Source organism: Elephantulus edwardii, unplaced genomic scaffold, assembly GCF_000299155.1.
Source record: "Elephantulus edwardii isolate Elephantulus edwardi_28Jun2011 unplaced genomic scaffold, EleEdw1.0 scaffold00010, whole genome shotgun sequence".
Classification (NCBI taxonomy): domain Eukaryota; kingdom Metazoa; phylum Chordata; class Mammalia; order Macroscelidea; family Macroscelididae; genus Elephantulus; species Elephantulus edwardii.
In genome coordinates this window covers 31,151,538-31,167,841 of record NW_006399760.1, presented here as the reverse complement: position 1 = coordinate 31,167,841, position 16,304 = coordinate 31,151,538, and positions in this window count along the sequence as shown.

Genomic DNA, 16,304 nt, shown 5'->3' with positions numbered 1-16,304 from the left:
CTAGACACACACCTTTCCTGATCCTGAATCATGCGGAGTACTGTTTCCTGGTTCAAGTATTATAGGTTTTGCATGATCACAATTAAGTGTTCTGGGATTTCTTGAGAAGATTGGCAGATTCCTTGAGAAATCAAGGTTAGCGACAATTTGTTGTGATCCACACAGTCAATGCCTTTGCATAGTCAATGAAGCACAGATAGACATTCCTCTGGTACTCTTTGCTTTTGGCCAAGATCCATCTAGATTGCCAAAAGAATAAACAAATATGTCTTGGAGTGAAAATGTGTTCCTTGGAAACAAGATTGATGAAGTTTTGTTTTACATAGTTCAGGCATGTTGTTAGGAGGTGCTAGTGGAAAAGAAGATCACATTTAGAAAGGTGAACATCAACCAAAGAGAGAAAGACCCTCAATTAAATGGGTCAACAGTGATTATACCATGATCTAAATATAGCAGAGATGATGAGGATGGCACAGGATGGGGGAAGGTTTAGATCCATTGTTCACAGGATTTCTATGTGTTGTAGTCAACTGGACAGTACCTAACAACAACAAATACCACCAAGTGTGTAGCATGAGTTCAGTTCCATTGGTGTCTATCAAGGAAGGAAATTGTGAGGAATTGCTGTTAGAAAAGAAGTTATTTGTATTTTCTTAGAAATCATAAAGGAAATTCTCATTCTCAAGTAACTAGAAGATGACCAAATATCACTGATCACTAACGGATCTGTTGCTTGTCAGTCACAGTAAAGGCCATTCGTGGAGTGGAGGCAAAGAAAAGATACAGCAAATTTCACTGTAGTCTATAATAAGAAGAGTTAGAGCTTTCTGAGCTGGAAAAAAAAATTGTAAAAGTTCTGGTTAACCAAAGTAAAGGAAGGAAGGGTATGTCATGTTTTATGCATTCACAAACTATCAGAAAATTAACTATTGTTTAATGGAAATGTGGTAAATTTCTCACAGAAAAGCTTTTCAGATTGAGTCTGACCTTAAGTGGTGCTTTAGAAGATTTTATTTCTCTCATTTTCTTTCTGGTGCACAGTGACTCATTTTGATGTCATTTACTGGGAAAAGAAAAAAGAAAGCATTTTTAACTCAAAGTTGTCAAATAAGAAATATTGATGAATTGTAATGACAATTTGTTATGAAAATGCGTCTTTCTAGAGTTGCATTTGATAGACTTCATAGCATATTGGGTAATTACTCTTTCATGTGACTGAAGAAGCCACAACATGTCAAACAGTTTTGAACTTTATTTTCTGAAATAAATTTTTATTCATTACTAGCTCCTTTGCCATATCTTTGGTATCTTAGTTGCATAGTATAAACAGTATTAAAAATTTCAGTTTGAATTGGAGAAATAAAACTTGGATATCGACAATGAATAAAAGCCAGACAATGAATAAGGATGACAGTAGAAGAATTGACATATGCGAGTTGTGGTTTTGGAGAAATGTACTGAATATCCCATGAACTGCAAAAGGAATAGCAGATCTTGGAAAGATCTGTCTTAGACAAAGTGCAGTCATAGTACTCCTTGGAAACAGGGATGGTGAAGCTTGTCTCTCACACTTTGGACATATTGTTTAAGAAAGGGTATTCCTTGGAAAGCGATATCATGTTTGGAAAGGGAGAGGGTCAGAAAAAGAGAGGAAGACCCCAATCATATGGATTTACACAGTAATTGCAGCAGTGGACTAGGTGTGTCAGAGATGATGTGGATGTCCCAGGAAAGGACAGGGTTCAAGTCTGTTGTTAATAAGGTCGCTGTGAGTTGTACTTGGTTCTATGGTACCTGACAGCAATATGATAACTCATATTTAGTATATAATCTAAGTATTGTAAACAATCCATGACAACTATGTTGAGGCCTCACATCACAAAAGTAGTAGTATTTTATGTCCATTTCTCTTCCAGGACTCCAGGTTATGCAACCAAAGTTTGATATAGTTCTGAAATAAAAAATACTGTTTTCCAGTGATAGAACTCTGTTCTCCTCCTCCTTCTCTACATTTTTCCCAGTCTTTCCTCATTTTCTTTCTTAATGATTGTTTGGTATCTTAGTTGCATAGTACAAACAGTATTAAAAATTTCAGTTTGAATTGGAGAAATAAAACTTGGATAAAAAAAGCAGATTTTTAGAAAGCCTCATGTATTAAACCTCTGAGCATTTCTTTCTTTTATGTCTTTAATAAATACATCATATTTAACTGAGTCTTTCCACTATTGGTTTCCAATTATAATCACAAATTATTACAAGCTTTGAGGGTTGGGGGTAGGAAAGCACAGTATATTTTATTATAGGTAGCCTTATCAGGATTGGTGGAAGATCTATTAACAATCTCCGTTATGCAGATGACACAACCCTGCTTGCTGAAACTGAGGAGGACCTCATGCACTTGCTGCAAAGGGTCAAGGACTGCAGCCCTCAGTATGGACTGAGGCTCAATGTCAAGAAGACAAAGATTCTCGCCACTGGACCAATTGGCAGCATCAGGACGGATGACGAAGAGATTGAGATTGTTCACAGCTTCCATTTGCTTGGCTCCACAGTCAACACTCTTGGCACCAGCAGTCAGGAAATCAAAAAGCGTATCATGATGGGAAAGTCTGCTGTTAGGGACCTCTCTAAAGTACTCAGTAGCAACAGTGTCTCTCTGGAGACTAAGGTGCACCTGATACAGGCCATGGTCTTTGCAATCGCTTGTTATGCATCAGAGAGTTGGACAATGACTAGGGAGGACAGAAAGAGAGTGGATGCTTTTGAGCTGTGGTGCTGGAGAAGAGTACTGAATGTACCCTGGACTGCCAGGAAAACAAACAGATTCATCTTGGAGAGGATTAAACCAAGCTACTCCTTGGAGGCAAGGATTCTGGGGCTTCGTCTGACATACTTTGGACATGTTGTCAGGAGGGATGGGTCCTTGGAGAGGGACATCATGCTTGGGAGGGTGGAGGGATGGCGCAGCAGGGGAAGACCCTTTATGAGATGGATTGACTCGGTGACTAGGGTAATCGGGATGGGTGTGTCAGAGGCAGTGCGGTTGGCGCAGGATAGAGCAGGATTTAGGGCTGTTGTGCATAACGTCGCTATGAGTCGCAAACAACTCGACGGCACATAACAACAACAACAGTAGTAAGAATCTCCCCTGCAATCCCTAATGCACATAGTTTGAATCTACCAGCTGCTCCATGAGAAAAGGATGGACAATCTCTTCCAATGAGATGTATTGCCTCTGAAAATCAGCTGGAGGGTTGGCTATAGGTCTGTTCCAACTCAATGGTACTCAACGACAACACTCTCTGAGGATCAAGATTTTGGATACAGCTTACCTGAGTCCTGTGCTCTGAGTCCTCGGGGGTTTAATAATGACTGAATTCTCATTGGAGACGTGAGAGGGAAGAAAAAAAAGAGAAAAACAGAGATAGATACAGATATGTAGAGAGCTACTGAGAGATTTTAAGAAGCCCAGAGTTTTCTAAAAAAGTTTTATTTCATTATTTTTGCGTATGTGTGTGTACCATCAAATCGGATCTGACTGGTACAGGAGGAGATTGCCCTTCCTTCTCTAACAGAGCATCTGGTGGATTTGAACCATGCTTCTCTGGGATTACAGTGCAGCACTAAGTCACCAGAGCTCCTTCAAAGCCTAGAGTTTTTTGGAATGTATTCACAGGAGTGACATTTTGTTACAGTTGCTGTGTGATGTAACTTTATAGTAAATCTTAAACATGGGATTTCTGAATCCTCTAACTCTGTTCTTCTTCTTTATTGTAATGTCTCTTCTAAGTCTTTTGTTTTTCCATTTAAACTTTACAATCACTTTGTTAATATCTGACACAAGACTAGATATGGTAGAATGGAAAGGGCTCACAATAGTCATAGCTGAAACAATTTGGGTGATGAAATAAAATAGGATTATAACTCAAAATAGAAAGTAAATAGTCATACATGAGTCCATAGTGACATAATTAGATAATTGAATAAATAAATGAGTGAGGTAACTGAGTAGACGAATTCCAAATAACTTGTTTATGTAACTTGTTATCTAACTTAACTCTCAAGGAAATGGAGCATAACTTTCCATTCCATAAATCTGTGCTACAGTGTCTTCCTTTCAAAAAGTACAGTATGGAAAGGTGGAAAGTAGAGGAATTATACAGTGGAAAAATCTGACAAATCCTCATCCAGGTAAGTGGTCAAAGTCAACACCAATAGTCATAAATCATAGTATAGTCATTCTAGTCTATAATCATGAGAAGAATGACACATTGTTCGTGTGATACTTTTCCTCAATTCCCATAGCCTCAGTCTAACCATGGTGGGGTGGGAACGAGAAAAATTGTAATTAAGAGACATTATACAAAATACATCAAAACTGTCAAGGTCCTTAAAAAAGAAAAGGTATTTGAGAAACTGTGATGGTCAAGAGGAACTTGATCTTATAGGATGACTAAATGTAGTGTGGTGTCCTAGAAAGGATTGTATAACATAAATGGGACATTATATTGTTGTTGTTCTTAGGTGCCATTAAGTATGACTTATAGCAACATTATAAACAGCAGATCTGAACACTGTCCTATCCTGTGTCAGCCTCATCATCTCTGACACACTTGAGCCCATTGCTGCAGTCATTGTGTCAATCCATCTCATTGAGGGTCTTCCTCTCTCACTGATGCTCTAACTTCTCAAGCACTAAAGAATTCCAGCTAAAGCTCAGACTTAGTAATAATATGTAGATACTTATTTGTTTATTCTAAAAAGTATACTATTCCAACACAAGTCACTAGTAATAAGGCAGAATGGCGTTAGGGTACATGAAAATCACTCTACCAGCTTCACAATTTTTCTGTAAATGTAAAAATTTATGAACAAAGTTTGTAAAATAATAGAGCTTTTAAGTTGATTAAGGAGAGTAGAAAGGATTAGATGTCACAGCAGAATGACAAAAGTTAATACTGGGTGGGTGGGGAGAAAAGTGCAACAATGAATGAATGGAAATCCAAAATCTTTAAATGCTCATTGAAATTAATTTAAAAAAAGTTAATACTAACTTCAGAAGACTTAAAACGTTTTCTTTTATAAACTATGTACTGATACTAAGTCTTTATGATAAGCAAAACAGCATATTACATACAAAGAGATAATTTATTAATTAAATGAGGTTAGTGCCCATAATGGGGGTGAGAATAAGAGACACACACACACACACACACACACACACACACACACACGGCGGGGGGGAGGGGAGAGGAAGGGGGGAGAGAGAGAGAATTGAAAACACACATCAGAAAAAATATGTGGGCAAAATAACTAAGAACAATCTACTATATATGTGGCAAGGGTATTTTGTAAGAATAAAATATAGAAAACTGAGGAGAATTAAGATTCAAAATGCTGATGATTGAGAATTTGTCAGATTTGATATAAACTCCTAAGTTCTTAGAGTCAGAAGGACTGAGTGTTGAGCAAAATAAATAAAAAATAAACCCATTCTTATGTTTGATAGAGAATCCATGGAACCTAAAGTCAATGTAAAAATCTTAAAGTCAGTCAAAGGTAAAAGATTGTTTACAAGAAACAATAATTATATTAATAGAAACAAGTTTTCTAAACTTCTAACACCAAGGAGGTGAGCTATTGTTTTGTATTTTTAATCTAATTCTGGCTCTGTGTCATAGAGTAGAACTACCTCATAGGATTTTCTTAGCTGTCATCTTTGTAGAGGCAGATTTCTAGGTCTTTTCCCCACAGAGCTGCTGCATGAGTTTGAACCACCTATTTTTTTTAGTTAGCAGCCAAGAGCTATATGGACTCCTGAGGGGGAGAGCTAAATCCATTGTAACGAGCTGATTCTTATACCTGCCAAATTGTGATCAAGTTTTCGAGGTTGTGCATATTGGTGGGAACAGACTTCATCTGTCTCTCATGAAGTGGCCAGTGGATTAAAATTGACTACCATTCTATCAGGATTGGGGTGAGATTGAGAAAAATTGGATAAATCATGTATACTACATTGAAACAGATTTGGGAGAGAACAGTTTAAAAGCAATATATGATTGGGTATTATGGTTATGACAAGAGTCCAGAATGAAGGTTGTATAGTGGAGTGTACTCGGGGCAGGGGAGAGGGGATTGTATACCAAGTAAGGAATTTTTCTTTTACTTTTCAAAGAGAAGAGTGAACTAGGGGGAGAGGTGAGAAGGGAGAAAAATGCAACAATAAATGAATGGAAATCCAAAATATCTTTAAATGTTCATTAAAATTAATAAAAGAAAATTTTTTAAAAATTACCTACCTTTTGGTTAGCCACTCAACACATAATCTACTACATTCCCATGGCAAAGGATTTCACTTAGTGCTATTTTTTATGAAACTGTCTATCAGCTTTTGCTATTCATACCTGAATTTACCACTGGTTGCACCTATAACTTTTCTTACTTTCTTATAGTTTGAAAGTTAATCTTCTTGTTGTTAGAAGCCGTCACGTCAAAACTAACTCATACCTGGCCCTCCAGTAGGTCTTCAGAGGTAGTAAATTCCATGGGAGGGGATAGCCCTCAGAGCAACCGGTAGAGTCAAACTGGATTGTCTTTGGGTAGGCAGTGCAGCTCCTTACCCACAAGGCAACCAAGAAAGAAGAAAATACTTATTAAAAAGATATGATCTTGAATTAGCAAAATAGTGTATGTTGTTAAATGCCATCAAGTTGACTCCAACTCATAATGAGAGAGTATTCAAAAGAACAAACCTGTTTCCTAACTGGAACCATCAGTTTAAACCCTCTGCTGTGCTTTCTCTGCTTAAAATCTCTGCTGTGCTTAAGAACATTATTTGAGCCACTGACTCCACTTAATCTTTTTTAAGGACTTTTCTTTCCTTTGATTGCCCTCTACTTTTTCAAACATGATGCCCTTTTCCAAAGACTGACCACTTATTATATGAGAGGAATTCTCATCTTCTTTGCTTCTAGGAAGCATTCTGGTTGCGCTTCTTCTCAAAGAAATCTGTAGGTTCTTTCGGAAGTCTACAGTAGTATACTGTTATTGTTAGGTGCCATCAAGTAGAGTATAATTCACAGTGACCCTATGAAGAACATATCTGAACCCTGCCCTATCTTGTATCATCTTCACAATCACTGACACGCTCAGGTCCATTCCTGCAGTCACTCTGTCAGTCTAACTGGTTGAAGGTCTTCCTCTCCTTTGCTATCCCTCCACTTTTCCAAATATGATGTCCCTCTCCAAGGAACAGTCTCTCCTAGCAACCTGTCCAAAGTATGCAAGATGAAATGTCATCATATTCATCTCCAAGGATCACTCTGCCTGCATCCTCTCCAAGATATACTTGTTTATTCTTTTGGCAGTCTGTGGGATATTCAGAACTCTCCTCTAACACCACAACTCAAAGGGATCAACTATTCTTCGGTCATCCATATTCATTGTCTAGCTCTTAGATGCATAGCATGTGACTGAAAAGACCATGACCATGGCCTGAATCAGGCACACCTTAGTTCTCAAACTTATATCATTGCTCCTTTATAATTTATTGAGGTCCCTGACAGCAAACTTTCCCAGTACAATATGTCTCCTGAGCTCCTGAATGCTGGTACCAAGTGTATTGACTGTGGATCTAAGTAAGATGGAGTCCTTGATAGTTTGAATCTTTTCTCCTTCTCCCAAATAGATTGCATCTATTATCTAGCTAGCTAGCACTCACCTATCATCTATTAAATAGATTCTTTGATTTTTAGGCTACAAAACAGAATAAGGGATTTGTGTCAGGATTCTATCCTTTCTAGATACCCATTTAAATATGCTGAGCAAACAATTAAAGAATCTGGCTTATATGAAAAATAATGTGACATTAAGATAAAAAGAATACTCCTCAACAACCTGTATTACAGAGATGATACAAGCTTGATCTCAGAAAGCAAAGGAGATGGAAGCATCCACTGCAGAAGATGAAAGATTACCTCAAAGGTTATACCTCAACATCAAGAAAACAAAGGTCCTCACCACAGGATCAATAGGCAACATCTTGATGGATGGAAAAAAGATTGAAGTTGTCAGTGATTTCATTTTCCTTGGAACTACAATCAACACCCATGGTAACAGCAGTCCTGAAATCAGAAGATGTATTCATTTTGAAAAATCTACTGTTGAGAATTTCTCCAAAGTATACAGAGCAAGCATGTCAGTTTAAAGACAAAGGTACGTTTGACTCCAGCCATGGTATTTTCAGCTGTTTCCTACACATCTGAAAAATTGGACAATGAATAGGGAAGACCAAAGAAGAATTGATGCCTTTGAATTGTGGTGCTTGAGATAAGTTTTAAATATAACATGATCTGTGAAAAGAAAAAAAAAAAGACATTTGTCTTGAAAGGAGTGCAAGACAGTGAAACCTAAGGGGAAAAAAGAGGAAGACTGTCAACAACATGGTTGGACACAGAGACTACAACAACGGATTTGAGCATGGTGCAGATTGTGAGGACAGTGAGCAATAGGTCAGGGTTCCAGCCTATTGTTCATAGGGTTGCTTTGAAACGTAGATGACTCAATGGTACCTACCTCTCTCTCTCTCTCTTTCACACACACACACACACACACACACACACACGCACACGCACACACATACTTTTTCTCTTCAAACAACTACTTCTTGGTTGCTGCACGAGTTCCACATGGCAAGAGAACGTATTTAGAGTCTAGCCAAAAGACAATCTATTGTATGATAACTTTCAAGGTAAAGATAGGGAGCAAATTTAACAGTCACATAACTCAGTCTGAAATTGGATATGTGATCACTATTACATAAACATTTCTGGGGAGAAGTGTAAAGAGCTTCATTTCTGTTTTGTGGAATTAACAAAATTTCATAGGAATAAGCATGTGAATAAGAAAAAACCCAATCCTTATCTAAGCAAGTAGGGTTTGGTTTTTTTTTTTCTTTCTTTATAACAGTGCCAAATTATTGACTGTGACTAGAGAACATTCTGATCACATTATTAATTATAACTATTCATAACTAAATCCTAATTCAAGAAAAACATCCTGTGGTCAGACTGACAAGCAGAGAGGATCAGAATGTCTTCTGTTCTTGCCGCATTTGTTTCTGACCTGCGTCTCCAAACACCAATGCCAGTAATGCCAGAGTAAAAATGACAACTAGTCATTTTTATCATCAATTCTGTAATTTCTTTGTCTTTGAATGTCCAGAATTAAGTTAATGGGACAATATACTTCCAAACCACATCACTGTTTCAGCAATTTTGAGAAAATGAGAAAGAAAGAAATCAGTTGGAGAGTGCAGTCTAGTGTTTAAAAGTGGTTTGATTATAGCGACCATACCAACGATGTTCATCCTTAGGTGCCAGTGATGCTTATAGTGATGCTGAGAACAATAGATCATAACTTTACCATATCCTGCCTCAGGCTTACAATCTCTGACACGCTCCAGCTGGCTGTTACAGTCACTATGCCTGCCCATTTCATTGAGGGCTTTCTCTTTAGAACACTCTCTTCCTTTCCCAGCATGATTCTTTTTCCAAGGACGGATCTTCTCCTGACAACATGAGAAAAGTATTTGAAGTAAAGTTTCATCATCTTTGCCTCTAAGGAACACTCTAGTTGCATTTCCTCAAAGACAGATCAGATTGTTCTTTTGGCTGCCCATGGAATAATCATACTCTTTGCCAACACCACAACTCACAGACATTAATTCTTCTTTGATCTTCCTTATTTTTGCCTAACTTTCAGAGGCATAGGGAGCAAATGAAAATATCATGGCTTGGATCATGCACACCTTGTCCTTTAAACTATATCCTTGCTCTTTAGGATTTTGGAGATACCTTTGATAAGAGACTTTCTCAATGCAATGTGTCTTCTGATTTTTTGACTGCTGTTGCCATGGGCAATAACTATGGATCCAAGCAAAATGAAGGTCAATCTTTCTCCATCTTTCATGATTTTCCTTAAACCTTAAACACCTAAACAGGAAGAGATGTTATCTGTGATCTACCTCACATCCTGGGGACTTTGTCACCACTCAGATGAACAGAAATTCTGACTGGACTGGGCACCCCACTCCAATCTTCACTGGACTGGCAGCTACACTGTCCCATGCCAGGCAGCTTGTTTTCTATTTCCCATAACATGCATGTTTGTTTTGTGATGACCAAAAGCCACTAGTTAATGATGTTGTTGTTGTTATGTGCCATCGAGTCGCTTGCTACTCATAGTGACCCTATGTACAACAGCCTTAAACTCTGCTCTGTCCTGTGCCAATCACACTGTCGTTGACACTCCCATCCTGATTACCTCAGTCACTGAATCAATCTACCTCATAGAGGGCCTTCCTCTCCTACGCCTGCCCTGCACCCTCCCAAGAATGATGTCCCTCTCCAAGGACTGGTCTCTCCTTACAACATGACCAACGTATGTTAGATAGAGCCTCAGAATCCTTGCCTCCAAGGAGCCGCCCAATTTAACCCTCTCTAGGGTGAATCTGTTTGTTTTCCTAGCAGTCCATGGTACCTTCAATACCCTTCTCCAGCACCACAGCTTAATTAATGATAGATAAGTAAATTTTTCTTTCAAAATAAAAAAATAGGTAAAATAAAAATTAATATTTGTTAGGATTCTGATTCTAACTGGCTGTATTTGAATAGACAGTTCCCATTTTCTTACCACATTGTGTGACAATTTCTTTTTTTCTTTTTCAGTTTTAGGACTATAGACAGAGCCACTGATTAAAAACAGGATGTGGGTGAGTAGTCATACTTAGGATTTGGTGAACTAGACATGAGCTAAACTGGTGGTACTTAAATAGGCCTTCAGATAAATGCTGGTTTGCTGTGTATGAATCTCCTTGGAAACTTGTTAAAATGCAGATTCCCGGGCACTAGACCACAAAGAAGTTATTTGATTGATCTGTGTAAAGACCACAGAACTACATCTTAAACAAGCATTCTTAGATTCTCATAGAGAAAGACAAGGAGTTCTGCACTGATAAATCCTGATATAGAAGCTGATTTTTCTTCTGACAGCTCTGGCAAAGCAATGAGACTGTGAATGATAAGGAAAGGAGTATAAGTGTGAAGTAGTTGTTGTTATTGTCAAATTGACTGTGACCCATAACAAACCTTATGCACAATAGCTCTGAACTCTGCTCTATCATGAATCAATCTCACTAAACCAATCTCAATAAACCAACAAACCTACCCCCATTACCCCAGTCACTGTGTCAATCTCCATCATGTAGGATCTCTCTCCTGTTCTGTTCCTCTCACCTTCTGAGCATGATATATTTCGCCAAGGACTGTTCACATGCTCAGAGTATGTGAGATGGAACTTCAAAATCATTGCTTACACAGAGAAACTTGATTTCACTCTCTCCAGGACAGACTTGTTTGTTTTCTTAGGCATCCAGGGTATATTCAACACTTTTCTCCAGCACCACAACTCAAAGACATCAATTCTTTTTCTGTCACCCTTAGTTATTGTCCAGCTCTCTGATGCATAGCAAGTAATTGAGAGGACTAAGCTTTGGATCAAGTGTGAATAGCTCCTTTGGGGTTGTTTTTGTTGTTTTTAGTCTCTGTGAAAAACAGACCTGAACCCTGACCTATCCTGACTCATCCTTACCTTTGGCGTAGAAACATGCAAATAAGGTACTGATGAAGGATGCAGTTTATCTTTTGATATGACTTGTTGAGCCATGATTTCAATTTGCTATATAGATGGGCAGGAATATATGGATAAGGCATGTTAGCCTATCCAAAAGGGGATTTGCTATCTACCATTCCACAAGGCCAGTCTCAACAATCTGCAAGGGGATTGGCTAGTCTCACTGTTGAACTGAGCAAGACAGCAGTAAAAGACAGTGAGATCTTCTGACACCAATGAAGAGAAAGCAAACAAGACAATGTAAGATACACTTCCTGCTCCAGCTACACCCATGGCAGCAACACCTGTGGCTGAACTAGAGAACTGATATGAGACCTTGGGACTTGAAGAGAGAAACAACATTTCCAGGTCTGAGAACTTTGTTAGAAGGGTGGGAAGCCAATAGTGTCAAAACTGAAAACTTGGAAACACTGGTCAAAAAGCCACAAGGCTAAGTTTTCTGCATGCACATTTCAAGAATTATCTTGATTGTATTCTGTTATTCATCTGAATTATAACCTTTTGACTTCCTCAATATGGTTCTGTGAGCTATCATATTGGATTTTGGACTCAGCAAAGCAGTGATATTGGTACTGAGATGAGTAGAAAGAGGTATGGGAGTGTGGTGAACATATCTGACCTCACGTGAATTGGGCTTGTGTTATTGGTATTGTTAACAGGAGAGTTCCCTTTTATGAAGCTTGTAAAGGTTAGATATGACTGTCCCCATGTGGCCCTTGCTCTTTTTACATAAAGGAATTGCTTAGTTTTGCCATTTCCCCAAACTTAAATTGGGCAGTATTAGACACAGAAAATAGGAATCGTACTTCAACAAGAAAGGAGAAATGCAGTACATCCACTGAGGTCAGAGATCCCTACAAGGGATGGATCAGTCCTAGACAAGAGTACCAGTAAAGATAGTGGAGAACCAGAGGCCTACATGAGACAAAGCTGAATTGCAATTGCTGCTTCACAGAGCCAGAGCTGAAGGCCTTTTAGATTCAGGCTTACTTGAAGGCTGTGGAGGATGATTGGTTTATAGGGGGATGCCATAATTGGTCTGGCTTAAAGAGCTGTACATCATAGTCCAAAACTAGGAGGCTGGAGGTTAAATGTCTAATAGATACAAGAAATGGCCTTAAGATACAAGATTTTTGTACTTTTTTCATAAACCGTAACTGTCAAAGTGTCTGATAGGTACAACATAAGTAAAGAAAGATAAGACACAGAAAGGTATGAAAGGATTATTGAAAATCAGAAGAATTACAGGAGAAAATTGAGGCTACACTATATGTATTGATATCAATATTATAGAAAAATATGTATGTGAATAGTTGAATAAAAAATAAGTGACTTTAAAAATTTTCACAAACATAAAGAAGAGAAATGTAAACAAGTCCTTGACATCATATTTGTCAAATGTGGTATATCACTTATTTCTTGACTGCTGATGTTTTACACAGACACTAATTGTGGAGCAAATGCACAATTAAATTCTTGACAACTTTAATAATTTCTCCTTTTATTATGATGATTTTACTGGTCCAGTTGAGATAATTTTTGTTTCTTTATATTTAGATGTAATTGATAATGAAGGCATTATTTATAATAATAGTGTCAGCTTCATTGGTAAATATCTCAAGTTGTATTTATTTTCAGCAAGCAAGGATGTGTCATCTGCATATCATAGGCTGTTAATGAATTTTCCTCTAATTCTGATGCCATATTGTCTTTATATAGTCCAGTTTCTTGGATTATTTTTCTCAGCATACAGACTGAACAGATATAGTAAAAGAATAATAATTCTAAGATATTATTTCTCTGATTTTAAACCAGCCAATATTCCCTTGTTCTATTCAAAGGACCACTTTTTGGCCCATATACAGGTTCTACATGAGTGCAATGAATGTTCTGGGATTCTCTTTTTTGTAACATTATCCATTATTTGTTATGGACTTTACAATAATTTATTCATTGCAAATACTTTTTTGGGCATAGACACAAAAGACAAATTTACATATGGATCTCACCTGAATGGGCTGCATAGGAATCAGATTGCCTATATTTGTAAAAGAAATCATTGGAGAAGCTCAATACCAGCAGTCAAAACTAGGCCAGGGGTAGACTGAGGGTCAGATCATCAATTACTCATGTGCAAGTTCCAATTGAGGTTAAAGAAAATGAAAATAAGTCCAAAGGACTTGAATCAATTCCATCAGAATTTCATGATCATCTTAAGAATAGGTTTGAGGCATTGATTGAAGACCAGAGAAATTGTGGGATGATATCAAGGATATCATCCATGAAGAAAGCAAAAGGTCGTTACAGAAACAGAGGAGAAAGAAAAATTTAAAATTGATGTAAGAAGAGACTCTAAAGATTATACTGGAGCGTTGAAAAAACAAAATTAAGGGAAACATGTAGAAGTGAAAGAGCTGAACAGACGATTTGAAAGGGCAGCTTGGGAAGTTAAAGCCAAGTATTATTACTAGAATGTGTAGATAGCTTGAATTCAAGAAAGAAAAAAAGGAAGAACTCATTTTGCATTTATCAAGGTGAAAGAATTGAAAAATAAATTTAAGCCTTTGACACAATATTGAAAGATAATGTGAGCAATATAGTGAATGACCCAGAATTCATCAAAAGAAGAAGTTGGAGGGGATACACAGAGTCTTTGTACCAGAAAGAATTTATTGACACTGAAAAATTTCAGAAAGTACCATATGAAAAGGAGCTAATGGTAATGAAGGAGGAAATAGAAGCTGCATTGAAGGCATTGGCAAAAAAATAAGGCCCTAGGAATCAACGGGATACCAGTTGACTTGTTTCAAAACGGGTGCAGCATTGTATAAACTCACCAGTTTATGTCAGGAAATTTAGAGGATGGCTGTCTGGCCAAGGGATTGAAAGGGGTCTAAATTTGTTCCCATCCCCCAAAAAGGTCATACAAATGAATGTGGAAATATCAAACAATATCATTGATATCATATGCAAACAAAATACTGATGAAGATCATTAAAAATGACTGAAACAGACATAGGTAACCAACTGCCAGAAGTTCAAGCAGGATTTAGAAGAGGCCATGGTATCAGCGATTTCATTGCTGATGTAAAACAGATCCTGGCTGAAAGTAAGGAATACCAGAAGATTGTAAATTTGTGCTTTATCAACTATGCAAAGGTATTTGACTATGCAGATCATGACAAGTGGTGAATGACATTGAGAAGAACCAGAATCCAAGTGCAATTGTTTGTGCTCATCCAGAACCTATACCTGGACCAGGAGGCTGTAGTGCATGCAAACAGAGCAGGGGAGCACTGCATGGTTTGGTATTGGGAAGGGAGTGTGCCAGGGTTGCATTTTCTCTCCATACCTATTTAATCTGTATGCTGAGAAAATTATCTGAGAAGCTGGACTTTATGAGGAAGAGTATGGCATCAGGATTGGGAGAGGCTTATCAATAACCTGTGTTATGCAGATGATACAACCTTTCTTACTGAAAGTGAGGAGGACTTGAAGCAATTATTGCAGAAGATGAAGGAATGCAGCCCTTTATATGCATTGCATCCCAGTGTCAGGAAGACAAAGATTCATACTGTTAGACCAATAGGCAGTGTCATGATAGATGGAGAGGAGATTGAAACCGTCAACAGCTTCATCTGCTTGGATCCACGATTAAAAATCTTGGTACCAGCAGTTAAGAAATAAGAGGACATGTTGCACTGGAAAAATCTGCCGTTAGGGACCTTTCCAAATTATTGAGGAGTAGTGATGTCAGTTTGAAGACTAAGATGTGTCTGATTCAGGACATAGTCTTTCTGATTACTAGCTATGCATTTGAGAGCTGGACAATGGATAAGGATGACAGAAAAATAATTGACACCTTTCAGCTGTGCCATTGGAGAAGAGCACTGAACATGCCATGGATGGCCAAGAGAACAAACAGATAATGTCTTAGAAAGGTTGCAGCCAGAGTGCTCTTTGGAGGCAAGAATGATGAAGTTTTGTTTCACATACTTTGGACATGTTGCAAGGAAGGGCTATTCCTTGGAGAAGGACATGATTCTGGGGTCAGTGCAGCGTTGGTGAAGGAGAGGAAAACCCTCAACCAGGTGTATTGATATGGTGAGTGCTGCAATGGGCCCTTCTGTGTCAGGAACTGTGAAGATGGTGCAGGATAGAACAGGGTTTAGATCTTTTGTTCATAGGGTTGCTAGGAGTCATGTTTTACTTGATAACACCTAACAACAACAACAACAACACAAATTTTAGTCTATATTACTTGAATTTCAAAAACATCTCAGGAACAGATTTGAGGCCTTGAACACTAGTGAGTGAAGGCCAGGTGAGTTGTGGGAGGATATCAAGAACATCGTCCATGAAGAATGCAATTGGTCATTACAAAGACAGAGGAGGGGGAAAAAAAGATCAAGATGGATGTCAGATGTGACTCTGAATATTGCATTAGAGCACCAAGAAGCCAAAGCTAAAGGAAGAAATCAAGAAATTAAGGAACTGAACAGAAGATATCAAAGGGCAACGTCGGAAGACAAAGCAAAGTATTAACAATAAAATGTGCAAAAACCTGGAGTTGGAAAATCAAAAGGGCTGAATTTGCTCGGCATTTCTCAAGC